A 14,117-nucleotide genomic window follows, 5' to 3' on the forward strand; every position below is an offset into this window, starting at 1 on the left:
GTCAGCTGCAGTCACTCTTTGGAAGCACCAAAAAAAGTCCTTTATCAGATAGTTACTGTTAATGCCATAATAGCACTTACAGAATCATTACTGTTGTTCTTCAGGGCTCGGACTGCCTTTGTTCTTGACACATTTGCTTGTGATATGACCAATTCTATGTCCTTAACTTCCACGCCTGTTTCATCAACCTCTTCCTCTTCACCCTCTTCTTGTATAGTTGGAATCTGTGTGTTTTCCTGAATTTTGGAAACAGCTTCACTTTGAACGTTGAATTTCTCAGCAGCTGCTAATTGTGCTTGCTGAGATAAGTCCTTGATCTTGGCTTCCCTCAAAACTATCTAGATATTTGAAGCTGGGCTCTTGTACACATCTGGTTTCTTGATGACGAAAAGGATATTCTTAGATGTCTGGATAGTCACTCTAGTAACCCCTGTAACCTGGTGAAGACCTAGTTTGGACATAGCCTTCCGTGCCTTCTTTTCACTCCAGCTCTGTTTTGCTTTCCTGACCGGGTTCTCCATCAGTTTCAGCTGCTGCTGCCAGCTGGGATTGTGTGGTTGCTTGTGTAGAATCCTGTTCCTCCAGTTCTGTTTTCTGTTTCAGACCTTGTCTCAGCCTGGGACTGTGGCAACTCCTGCTTTAGGGCAGGGGTATTTTCTGTGGCTTCACTGGGTGTTTTGTATGGGGAGTGCAGAACCAAGATGGCCATAGAAAGAGCAAGTGAGAGTGTGACAAACCCCTGTTACAGAAGAAAGCCTTACCCTGGTCACTTCTAGAAGCAGAATGAACTAGCTTGGTGACCTAGGAACCTGGAGATGGGGAGAGGATTACTGGTCTGAAGGTCCCGGCAGCAGGCACTGGCTGGGGAGAGGTCCCATCAGGAGGCACATGGCAACATCACAGCACAGCCCAGGGCTGCTGGAGGTCTCCTGTGGCACTGGGGCCCTAGGCTAGGAAGGGCAGGGCTGGGAAGGAAGGGAACCTGTGTGCAGAACCAGAAGAGAGCAGGACTGGGGGCAGAGAGGTTGGAGGAGGAGTGCAAAGGGCCTGGTTCTGGTCACTGCCCAGAGTCAGGAGGACAGGCCCCAACATGGTCTCCGGGAATGGCAGGGTTGAAGAAGCCTGTCCTCACTCAGAGTGGCCAGGCTGCATGCCAGGGACTCCAAGGTGCTGTCCTGTGGGGGAAAGTGCCACCAGCTGTCCTGGATTTGGGTCTGACTTCTGCTCCCAACAGCCAAGCCTTGTGCCCAGATGGTTCCTCCCAGGCCTTCCAATTTAGCCACCCACTCTTGTCCTCAGAGGAATCTGAGGCCCTGCCTGTGAGGAAGGGGGACTGGTGACCTGGCCAGGCTGGGCTCTGCTCAAATCTCTTCTGGAGTGAAGGAGACCCTGGTGCCTGGCCAAGTCTGTAACATCTTCCCTGCTCAGCACAGTGTGGGCTCTGGCTGGGCCCCTCTATAGATGTGGTGAGAAAGCCACCATGGAACAACAGGGAGGCTTCTTGCCCGACAGGTGCTGGTGTAAGCATCTTCCCTCTGAGCCTTTGGAGACAAGCCCTTTCTCCTGACTCAGCTGTCACAGGGGCCTCAGCTGCTGGGCAGGGTGTGGGGCATGAGGGACCCCAGAGTGTGAGGCTCCAGGGGGGCCAGACATGCTTCCCTGCTGGGGTCCCAGCCCCACAGAGCAGATGTCATCTTCCACTGTCTCCACTCTCCTCCCCTCTCTTCTGTTTCATCCAGCTCCTTTCAGAGAAGACACACACAGTCTATATCCAGGGAGGGCAAGAGAGGGGAAGCCACGTGACTAACACACAGGAAGACCCATCACACACGGGAGAGAGTGGGGGACAGGCTGATGGTGGTCACACAGGACTTAGCAGGTCCAGCAATGGCTGCCCAGGTGTCCTCGTCCTCATCCCCAGATCAGGAGAACAAGCCTGTCTTATCTGAGTTGTTCATCTAGTCACAAAGATCCTGATGAAAGAGAAAGCGATGTGAAGACAGAAGCAGAGGGATGTTTGAAGATGTTGCTGGATTCATACAGGCAGGAGGGCCCAGGAGTCAAGGAATGCAAGGACTGAAGCTCTAGATGCAAAAATGGCAAAAAGCAGGATCCTGTCCCAGGTCCCTGGATGAGGGGCCTGTCAGCATCTTGGTTGTGTCCAGGGAAGCTGACTTCTCACTCCAGAGCCATCAGAGGATAACTTTGTGCTGTTCTAAGTCCCTAAGACAGAGACAATTCATTTTAGCATCAAGATGGAAGTGAGTTCAGGGTCAGACAGGTAGGCAGAGGGGAGAAACACAGGAGAACAGACAGACCAGAGGGTGTCGGGTGATCAGGATTCGGGTGGACAGAGAGAGATGCAGGGGATCAGAGACAGGTGGAGACACAAGCGGATCGGGAGCCTGGAGAAAGGTGAGAGGAGAAGAGCAGAAAGTCTGCTGGGCAGGAGGCAGGAGATGAGGCACGCGGGCAGGGGGCAGACAGAAGCAGGAAGTGGGCAAAGGGGCAAGGACAGGAGAGAGTGACAGCAAGACAGGATGGCAGGCAGGGGTCCTCAGAGTTTGTCCTTGTCCCTACCTGGATCAGAGAGCTTCCTGAGCTGCAAGTGGATCCCATTTTTAGACTTCAACACAAGTCTTTGAATGAACATGGGCCCTGGGGGGATCTGGTGACAGCTCAAAGCGAAGCAAGGTCAGGGCCATGGCCACCTTCAACTCAGTTATGGCAAACTGCTTTCCAATACAGTTCCTGGGCCAGCAGGGTAAATGAAATGAAAAGTGGTCTCAAACCCTGAGCTAGGTAGACATTGGCCATTGACCAGGAACAGGGCAGTCAGAGTTGTCCTCCATGTGGCCCAGCCTGATCCCTTTCTTACTGAACTCGCCACCCAAGTCTTGGTCCACACTCTCCCTGTGACCTTTGACAAAACCTATGTCTCTAAGGACTCCTAACTCCTCCTTCTGGTCTCAGCAGCAGGGAATCCTGTTGGGGAGGATCAGCACACTAAGTCAGAGTCAAGTCAAGTGAATCAGGAAATGTGAATTAGAACTGTGTTCACTGGCCCACAGGCACTTTCTGGTTTCAGGCCAGGCAGGGCAGTGTAGAGCGTAAGGAGTGCCACAGTTCCAGGTTGTCACCATCTATGGCAGACAAACAGGGCTCCCCGTCCCCTGAGAGAACAAGAGTGGGCTGTGTAAGGAATCAGAATGGCAACAGGGAGGCTTTCTGGAGAGGACACGGGTTAGTGACCTTGAACCTGCTGGACCATTTGCCTCCCAATTAATGGTCTGGCCTCCTCCATCAATCTGCCTCTGGAGTCTTCCTAGTCTATTCTAGAAATGACCCCCTAACCATCCCTTGGTCTCCTCATCTGTCCTTTTCTGTCTCCTTGCCTCATTGCCTTCTGCTGAAGCCGTATTGAAGCCTCCATCACAGGGAGGACACAGCCCAGTGTCTCAGCTGCAAGACAGCCTTGTCTGGATTGTTCCTCGTTCACCTGGGGTCTGTCCAGCTCCTCTTCCTGACTCAACTGCTCTTATGGTCCCCTCCCCCGACCTCTGCCGGCCATATATGCACAGAGCCCAAGCCAGTGACCACCTGCTCCCATCCCCTTTGTTGGCTACACCTCATCCTTCCTGGACCCCAAACACCATTAGTGTTAACTCAAGGCCACATCACCATGCAGTGTCCAGGACAGTGCCAGAAACATGGAACCTTCTACAATCTGCTTAGTGAATGAAAGAGTAAAGAATTCATGAATGTATGATTTCTATCTTATAAGGCAGAACCTCTACAATATGAAAATGCTGCCTATCTGTCTTGATAGCAGTATTTCTCTCTTGATTGTGAACTCTTCAAAGCAGGGAAAATGCCTTTCATCTCTTTTTGTCCCCATCTCCTAAGAAAAGACTTGGCACACAGAGACAGGCTTAATAAATTGCTTTATATTTGAACAAAATGAGTTGGAAAAAAAAATTGTGCCCTAGGAACTGAGTTGTGTAATATCCCCTGTCCTTGAGTGGCAGCTGCCTGATTTGCAGCCAGTGTCTACAAGTAAGAACACAACCTTGCGGAAACCAAATCCTAAAGCAAATTCTGTTCTGTGAAGTTTGATTCACCAACAGAAAATTTCACAGAATTATAGACTCAGAAAAAGCTTGTTTTCCTAAGTAGTTACAAAGTTATGGAAGTGGCTGTTTCAAGGGAGTATCTGTAGCCCTTGAGGATTTTCACGGCCCTCATTTTGAAGTGTATCACTCTGCACAACAGTTATTTAAAGTGTGCTTTATATTTTACATGCCATTAACTTTTCAAATACATGTGTCAAATGCAAAATAGTCTCTCTAAAGCTCTTGGTATCCCTCCATTTTATTCTTTTTCTGCCAAGACTAGACTCTAGATCCTGGGATTATGACATGGGATTTCCCAGGTGGCTCAGTGGTTGAGTCTGTGCTCCCAGTGCAAGGGGCACAGGTTCAAACTGTTGCTGTTGTTGTTCAGTCACTCAGCTGTGTCCCACTCTTTGCGACCCCATGGACTGCAGCAATCCAGGCCTCCCTGTCCTTCACCATCTCCTGGAGCTTGCTCAAACTCATGTCCATTGAGTCAGTGATGCCATGCAACCATCTCATCCTCTGTCATTCCCTTCTCCTTCTGCCTTCAATATTTCCCAGCATCAGGGTCTTTTCCAATGAGTTAGTTCTTCACATCAGGTTGCCAAAGGATCGGAGCCTCAGCTTCAGCATCAGTCCTTCCAGTGAATATTCAGGACTGATTTCCTTTAGGATTGACTGGTTTGATCTCATTCCAGTCCAAGGGACTCTTGAACAGCACAGTTCAAAAGCATCAATTCTTTGACGCTCAGCCTTGTTTATGGTCCAGCTCTCACATCTATACATGACTACTGGAAAAACCATAGCTTTGACTAGACAGATCTTTGTTGGCAAAGTAATGTCTCTGCTTTTTAGTATGCTGTCTAGGTTGGTCATAGCTTTTCTTCCAAGGAGCAGGCATCTTTTAATTTTGTGTTACCATCTGCAGTGATTTTGCTGCTGCTGCTGCTAAGTTGCTTCAGTTGTGTCCGACTCTCTGTGACCCCATAGATGGCAGCCCACCAGGCTCCTCTGTCTCTGGGATTCTCCAGGCAAGAATACTGGAGTGGGTTGCCATTTCCTTCTCCAGCAGTGGTTTTGGAGCTCCCCAAAATAAAGTCTGTCACTGTTTCCATTGTTGCCCCTTCTGTTTGCCATGAAGTGATGGGACCGGATGCCATGATCCTTGTTTTTTGAATACTGAGTTTTAAGCCAGCTTTTTCACTCTCCTCTTTCACTTTCATCAAGAGGCTTTTTAGTTCCTCTTTGCTTTCTAACATACGGGTGGTGTCATCTGTGTATCTGAATTTATTGATATTTCTCTTGGCAATCTTAATTCCAGGTTGTGCTTCATCCAGCCTGGCATTTCACATGATGTACTCTGCATATAAGTTAAATAAGCAGGGTAACAATATACAGCCTTGACGTACTCCTTTCCCAGTTTGGAACCAGTCAGTTGTTCCTTGTCTGGTTCTAACTGTTGCTTCTTGACCTGCACACAGGTTTCTCAGGAGGTAGGTAAGGTGATCTGGTATTCCCATCTCTTGAAGAATTTTCCACAGTTTGTTGTGATTCACACAGTCAAAGGCTTTAGTGTAGTCAATGAAGCAGAAGTAGATGTTTTTCTGGCATTCTCTTGCTTTTTCTATGATCCAATGGATGTTGGCAATTTGATCTCTGGTTCCTCTGCCTTTTCTATATCCAACCTGAACATCTGGATGTTCTCATTTCACATACTATTGAAGCCTTGCTTGGAGAATTTTGAGCATTACTTTGCTAGCAAGTGAAATGTAGTTTGAACATTCTTTGCCATGCATTTCTTCGGGATTGGAATGAAAACTGACTTTTCCAGTCCTGTGGCTACTGCTGAGTTTTCCAAATTTGCTAGCATACTGAGTATAGCACTTTAACAGCATCATCTTTCAGGACTTGAAATAGCTCAGTTGGAATTCCATCATCTCCACTAACTTTGTTCGTAGTGATGCTTCCTAAGGCCCACTTGACTTCGTACTCCAGGATGTGTGGCTCTAGGTGAGTGATCATACCGTTATGGTTATCTGGGTCATGAAGATCTCTTTTGTTTAATTCTTCTGTGTATTCTTCCCACCTCTTCTTAATATCTTCTGCTTCTGTTATATCCACACTGTTTCTGTCCTTTATTGTGCCCATTTTTGCATGAAATATTCCCCTGGTATCTCTAATTTTCTTGAAGAGATCTCTAGTCTTTCCCATTTTATTGTTTTCCTCTATTTCTTTGCACTGATCACTTAAAAAGGCTTTCTTATCTCTCCTTGCTATTCTTTGGAACTCTGCATTCAGATGGATATATCTTTCCTTTTCTCCTTTGCCTTTCACTTCTCTTCTTTTCTCAGCTATTTGTAAGGCCTCCTTAGACAATCATTTTGCCTTTTTGCCTTTCTTTTTCTTGGGGATGGTTTTGATCACCACCTCCTGAACAATGTTACAAACCTCCATCCATAGTTCTTCAGGCACTCTGTCTATCAGATCCATCCCTGGTGGGAAACTAAAATTGTGCAGTCAGCTCACTACAGTCTAATTTTTTTTAAATTTAATTTTAGACAACTAGAAAAGGTGTCATATATGTATTTATACTGTCAACTGCAAATTGGCCTGTGCCATTGGCACTTGCCATCTTCCTCTACAGGGGTTAAATCATGTGCTCCCACAGTTGCTGATCTTCAATATCTCCTGAAAATAGTTCAGGGTAGACAGAAGAAATGAGGAACTCTGTACTTGGGGAAAAACTGGTAGAACAGATCATCCGATAGTTATATATTTTCAGGAGCTTATTTTATGAGCCCAATTGTTGTGTCTATTCATATTTAGAAAAGCACTAAAGCCCTTCAGGGTGATGACTGCTCCTTGAAACTTGCAGAAACCTTCTGCTATATATATGTAGCTCCCTGCCATGCTTCTCTGGAGCACTTTCTCAGAGCTATCTGAGGTGCTGTTGCCTGTGCTGCAATCCTCATTTTGATCCAGACAAACTTTACTCGCAGTTTTTATGTTGTGCACTTTTTTAAGATGACAGTTTTATGGTGACCACAAAGGGACCCAGAGTGGACTTCTCCCCTTTGCCTGAAAGCTATGAGGAACTGGAGCCAAGGGATCAGCAGAGGCTGCTTGTGCCTGTCTCACTCCTTGGAGAGTCCAAATGAATTTGGTAAGCATTTCCTTGTCCTCAGATCTCGCATATAAGTTGATAATCTTGAATTTTATTTGGCAGTACATAGCAGGTATCTTCCCTTCATGGATACCGCCTTGTGTTGAAGGGGCCTTTATAATCAATGAAGCTATGAGCCATGCCATCCAGGGCCACCCAAGATGGATGAGTTATAGTAGACAGTTCTGACAAAATGTGGTCCACTGGAGGAGGGAATGGCAAGCCACTCCAGTATTTTTGCTCCAAGAACCCCATGAACAGTATGATAACACAAAAAGATATGACACCCGAAGATGAGCCCCCTAGGTAGGAAGATGTTCAATATGTTACTGGAGAAGAGTGGAAGGCCACAGGTTCAGAAAGAATCGAGTGGCTGGGCCAAAGTGAAAATGACACTTGGTTGTGGATATATCTGGTGGTGAAAGTTAAGTACAATGCTGTGAAGAACAAAACTGCATAGGAACCTGAAATGTTAGGTCCATGAATCAAGGTAAGTTGGATGTAGTCAAGCAGGAACTGGCATAAGTGAACATTGATATCTTAGGAGTCAGTGAACTATAATGGATGGGAATAGGCGAATTTAAGTAAGATGACCATTATATCTACTAGTGTGGGGAAGACTCTTTTAGATGAAATGGAGTAGCCCTCATAATCAACAAACAAGTCCAAAATGCAGTACTTGGGTACAGTCTCAAAAATGAGAATAATCTTGGCTTGTTCCAAGGCAAACCATTCAACACCACAGTAATCCAAGTTTATGCCCCAACCACTGATGCCAAAGAAGCTGAAGTTGACCGACTCTGTGAAGACCTACAAGACCTTTTAGAATTAACGCCCCCCCCCCCACCCCAAAAAAAGGATGTCCTTTTCATCATAGGGTACTGGAATGCAAAAGTAGGAAGTCAAGAGATACTGGAGTAACAGGCAAGTTTGGCCTTAGAGTACAAAATGAAGCAGGGAAAAAGTTAACAGAGTTTTGTCAAGAGAACCTGCTGGTCATTGCAAACAGCCTTTTCCAACAGCACAAGGGACAATTCTACACATGGACATCACTAAATGGCCATACCTAAATCAGATTGATTATATTTGCAGTAGAAGATGAAGAGGCTTTATACAGTCAGGAAAAACAAGACCTGGAGCTGACTGTGGCTCAGATCATTAGTTCCTTTTTGCCAAATTCAGACTTAAATTGAAGAAAGTAGGGAAAACCACTAGGCCATTCAGATATGACCTAAATCAAATCCCTTATACAGTGAAAGTGACAAATAGATTCAAAGGATTAGACACTCTGACAGAGTGTCTGAAGAACTATGGGTGGAGGTTTGTAATATTGTACAGGAGGCAGTGACCAACGCCATCCCAAAGAAAAAGAAATGCAAGAAGGCAAAGTGGTTGTCTGAGGAGGTTTTACACATAGCTGATTAAAGAAGAGTTCAGACCTTGTTGTCTCAAGTGCCAGTCTCTTGTGGAATTTTATACGCAGCGGCTTGTACCCAAGAGGGGAGACTTTCTTCTGTTTGGACATGGGTTTCCATCTCACCTGATCTCCCAGGGCCACTTTCATTTAGTCAGGGCGTTAGTTCCCCACATCCAGTGAGCACAGGCTCTCAGGTATTTCTTTACCCTTTGCAGTAAGAGTAGGGGTTGCAGCTTGATCTCCTCTTGGAACTGTCACCAAGGGAAAGACAAGTCAATGAAACCCTTATTTCACTGCCAGAGCTGCAGTGGGGGTGAAGGGCAGGATGGGTACTAGATGATCCCTCTGGAACCACCAGCAGAACTAAGAGTTTAGAACTATTTCTTCTGACCTGAAATCCTTGTCCTCAGACTGGATTGTGTCCCACTGTCTGGTCGACCTATGGATCAGCATTACAAGTTACCTACAGAAAATTACACCAGGAAAACTCCTGGTGTACAAAACTTTTGGAAGTTATTTTTACAACATTTGCATGAGCAATTTATGATAGAACATATCACGTGGTCAGCAGTTTTGTCATATAATTGTATTTAGATTATAAAATAGGTTATATTTTAAAGGGCTTCCCTGATGGTTCAGCAGGTAATGAATCTGCCTGCAATGTAGGAGACACAGGAGACATGGATTCTGTCCCTGGGTTGGGATGATTCCCTGGAAGAAGAAATGGCAAAATTAAACTTAAGATTTAAATTCATTTTGCCATATTGATTGTTATATATTTTCAATATTATCCCAGCATGTATGTAAACATTTGTTAATATGAAAGAATGTTTGGAATGTATATGGCTACATAAAAAATTAAGTACTAAATTGTATCTCTATAATATTATTTTACTAATTGAGTATATACACAGTTGCAGGACAGTTTCTGGATGTACACGTATGAAAATGGTATTGAAGTAAGATTTTGATATGTGAACTTTTGCCCTCATTTTAATTTACTAATATCCAGAAACTTGTGTGCACTTCCCATCTTGTAGTGGAATCTTTCTTTGTACACCCCTGAGTGTGGACCACCAAGCCCTTTCCTTTCTGATTTTACTCTCTCTATTCTTGCCCTGACAGGCTGGAGATTCCACAGGATGCATTGCTCGGCCCCCAAGATGCTGCTGCCAGTGCTCCCTGCACTGGCTTCACCTGCTCATCTTCCAGGTCTTTGCTCACGTTCTTCCCTCTACCTGGTGGTCCGTCCTCTTTGCCAGAGAGCAACAGCCTCTCCTCAATTTTGGAGACTCAGCTTTATTTGGTCGCCTCTGGATTTCTCACCAACATTTGGTCCCAGGCATGTTCCATGTAGTCACATCATCTTTACTTCAATGACTTCTGTGTAACTCAGAGCAACCCTCTGCACTTTGGTATCTCATCTCTGCCTGCATCCTTCTCCCATCAGGACTCAGGAGCTCTGAGGCAATTTGTCTACTGTGGGTCATGTTCCTTCACTCAGCCTGTGTTTACTGAGCATTTACTCTGTGCCAGACTCTGATTTAAGGCACAGAATTAGGATGTGGCTAACGAGTTGACTCACTGGAAAAGACTCTGATGCTGGGAAAGGTTGGGGGCGGGAGGAGAAGGGGACCACAGAGAATGAGATGGCTGGATGGCATCACCGACTCTGTGGACGTGAGTTTGAGTGAACTCCGGGATTTGGTGATGGACAGGGAGGCCTGGCGTGCTGTGATTCATGGGGTCGCGGAGAGTCGGACACGACTGAGCGACTGAACTAAACTGAACTGACTGAACCTGTTTGGAGTCTGCAGGCTAGAGGAGGAGACAGAAATTAAGCAGTCATAACAGGAGGGGGGTCATGAATGTGTGATGGAGGGAAGACAGAGCCTATGGGGAAGCTTTGGGGAAGGGGGCCTAACTCAGACCTGGACGTTAGAAAGCTCTTTTTCCTCCACTTGCTCATTCTTTGACTCATCATTTACCAAGATGCTTTTGGGTTACAAAGTTTAACCAGAGGTGGGCTCTCCCAGAAGGAGCTCATAGTATTGAAGACTGAAGACCAAAGACTAAAATAGTCTTTAGAATACTGAAAACTAAAATAGCTAAATCTGGTTATTGCTGACTTAGGAGAAGGACTTGCAAGGGAAAAAATGAGCTGTCTTCTTCATTTGTGTGACCCATCTTGGAGGAGATGGCTTGGGGTTGGGCTTTGGTAAATGGACATGAGGGACAACAGCATTCCAGGGAGAGGGCCCATGAGAGCAGAGTCCCAGAAGCTGGAATGCATAGGTGGGTGGGGAGGACCTTGACTCACCTAGGGTGCCGGAGATGAGGAGAGGTACAGGACTAGGCCGCATGGGGTTCGGGCTCCTGTCTCTGGCTCCACTCTGCTCTAATCGTGCTGCAGAGAAAGAGAGGCCTCAGCTCTCTGCAACCCCTGATTGTCTCCTAACACCTGTTTAAGCCACACACCCTTGGTGACCCCTCTCCACCCAGCTCCTGTCTTTGATCTGAGCTTTGCAACCCCTAGGCTAGTGCTGTCAGTGCTGGGCGGGGAGTTGCCTGCCCCTCCCAGCCTGTAAGCTGCTCCTTTCCCGCCTTCCTGTCCCTCCACACAAGGGACTGACAGCCCTCTGTGCAGGCTCTGTGCTGGGTGCTCAGGGTGAGGGGGATTACAGGCTCAGTTCCAAGAGCTCATGGTCCAGAGATGACACCAGGCAGGCAACTCAAATTTCAGTTCTTCTCACCTGGCCCCATCCTGGGAAGCTTCACTCTTTTTTTTTTTTTTTTTTGTTGGACTTATGAACAAATTGCATTTATTTATTTATTTATTTATTTATTTATTTATTTATTTATTTCTAAAAAAGAATTTTATTAAAAAAGCACAAATGCAAAGAAATGAACAGAGGAAAATGTATGCGTCGAACCTGGACTGGTCACTTATGATAATATACATGCTACAATTCCATTCTCCCCAATCATTCCACCTTCACCCTCTCCCACAGAGTCCCAAAGACTGTTCTAAATGCCTATGTCTCTTTTGCAGTCTCTTATACAGGGTTCAGGTTACCATTTTTCTAAATTCCATATATATGCGTTAATATACAGTATTGATGTTCTTCTTTCTGGCTTACTTCACTCTGTATAATTGGCTCCAATTTCATCCACCTCATTAAAACTGATTCAAATGCAAGAGCTTCACTCTTTTGTGCCAGAAATGTGTCAGGGTTTAGGCACTGACACCATGAGACCGTATAATCTCCTCAGTCTGAACAAACTGAGCTGGTTTGTCTCTACAGCTGATACAACTCCCCACCCAGCAAGTGAGCCTCTTTTCCTGTGACATGACACTGTCTTACATTCCTGTCTGTTGTCTCCACACACCGTGAGCCCACAGGGCTGATCCTCAGACTGATATCTGTGCTCTGAGGTGAGCTCAGATCCAGGCAGGGAGGGTGGGATTGAGGGATGGGGCGGGGAAGCATCTGGAAGCCTGTGAGAACAGCTGAAGGTGCTCTGCCTGGAGAGTGGGGAGACTCAGAAAGGAACAGCTGTTGTCCTCAAAGGGCAGGGCTGCCAGGACAGCCTGAGATCTCCTTAAGGAAGAGTGTCTGACAGACCCAAGGTTACCAGCACAGGGCCTGGGAAGAGTGAGCTCCCAGGACTGGGTGAGGAGCCAAGACCTGAGAGGTTAGCTGGGCTACTTCATGGAGCCATGTGCTGGTCACCCAGCAAGCCTTTGTCCCATGGATTAACTGACCATGAATGCCCTAGAGCCCCTCCCCTCCCAGCCCTCCCAATCCCTGGTCCAGCTCCGTCCTACCTCCTGCTCGTGTCCACAGAGCCAGTGGGAAGGAGGAGATGGGAACTGGTGAAGGGCTTTGAGCAGCCACTGTCTGCGCAGGTAGAGCTGTGCCGCCTTGAGCAGAAGCAGAACCAGGCCGAGCAGGGAGACCACCTGCAGGAGCCCAGTGACCCCGATCAGGGCTCTGGAGGGGCTCAGTGCAGAGACACTCATGGTGCAGTGGCTTCTGGATCGCTGACTGTCCCTGACTGTGGTTGACTTTCCCTGAGCACCCAGTCTGGAGGATTTCCCTGCCCACCTCGGGGAGGGTGAAGGTGAAGGTGAAGGCAGAGCTCAGACCTGGGACTCCAGAGTTGATTGTGCAGGATACACTTTGGGGAAGAGTGGGAGAAAACCTTTCTTAGCTGACAGTGACAATGGCCAGGCATACCCCAACTTTTCCTTCTAATATTTCTCACCAAATATTTAATGAGAAACTGCAATGTGCCAGGCTCTCTGTCTGGTGCTGAGACACAGCTGCAAGTAGAGCTGACTTGAACCTAGTCAGTCACAGTTTAGTTCGGCAGACTTTCAGTAGATGTGGTTTGTTGTATTATCATCCCCATTTCAGAGAGGAAAACTAACGTCAGAGAGGAAAAGTGATGTTGTCAGCAGAAAATAGCCTCTGAGAGACCCTGGTGAAATTGAAATCCTTCTCTGTTGGATCTCAGAACTGCCCGCCTCAGCTCCTCTGAATAGTTACCCAGGGCTTGTCCCATCTACTATGGAGTGTGTCCTGGATGGCTGTGCCAGTGGATGACTGGCCTTGGATCCAGGAGGCCCAGCCCCAGGGCGATTTTACTACTTATGAAGCTAGTAACTTGTCCTCTCTGAGCCTCAGCTTCCATTTTGAAAGGTGGGATAATAATTTATTTCCTACATATCTCCCAGGAATGGTCCTTCAGTCATTCATTCACTCATCAAATATTTCTTGAGCTCACAGGCTGTATTAAAGGTAGAAACTTACCCTAGTACAATAAAAATAATTCTTGTGGTCCAGGAATAAACACTGACCTGCTCCCCCTGACCAAATAAAAAATGGGGCATTGAAGGGTGAGTAAGAGTTCAAAGGGTAGAGTGCTGTTAGAGAGGTGGGTACTGAGAAGAGATGGAGATCATATGCAAAAGAGGAAGGGGTGAGGGAAGTTTCATCTTTAGTGACTTATATCACTGTTTCATAATTCTGTCCTTTAAGATCAAATCCAATGCCTACAATTCCAAGTAAAACACCAAAGATTTCCATGAAATCTACTTGTAAGCCAGCTCTCTCAGGAGCCTTACGATTCCTCTTGACCGGCTCGTCTACCCTATGTAACTCTGACCCCAACACTCTCCCTGAATGCCTGATCTCCTCATAGGTGGTTCACGCACAACCTATGGAGCCACATTTGGGGGGCTTGTCCAAACTAAAGGTCAGGGGCGGGTAACCACTTACACTCAACCCCCTCCCAGCCCATCCATACCCTCCTTGTCCTGGGTTCCTCTCAGGGCTCTGCAGCTCTTCCTCCCCACACTCTGAGTGACTAGATTCTCCTTTATTGGTTCGGCATCTTGATTCAGCTCTAAGAACAG

At 46.7% G+C, this 14,117-nt stretch overlaps 2 pseudogenes; both read right to left on the bottom strand.

Annotated features, from left to right (window-relative positions):
- Positions 1 to 42: 42 nt before the first annotated feature.
- Positions 43 to 709, bottom strand: LOC129540320 (nascent polypeptide-associated complex subunit alpha pseudogene; annotated as a pseudogene).
- A 1,756-nt stretch (positions 710 to 2,465) lies between these two features.
- The window catches only part of LOC129540321 (cytochrome P450 4A11-like), a 29,626-nt pseudogene continuing 17,974 nt past the window's right edge, over positions 2,466 to 14,117 (bottom strand).

This window comes from Moschus berezovskii, chromosome 4 (assembly GCF_049115385.1).
Source record: "Moschus berezovskii isolate FMDL1 chromosome 4, NW_MosBer_1.0, whole genome shotgun sequence".
In the NCBI taxonomy this organism is placed as follows: domain Eukaryota; kingdom Metazoa; phylum Chordata; class Mammalia; order Artiodactyla; family Moschidae; genus Moschus; species Moschus berezovskii.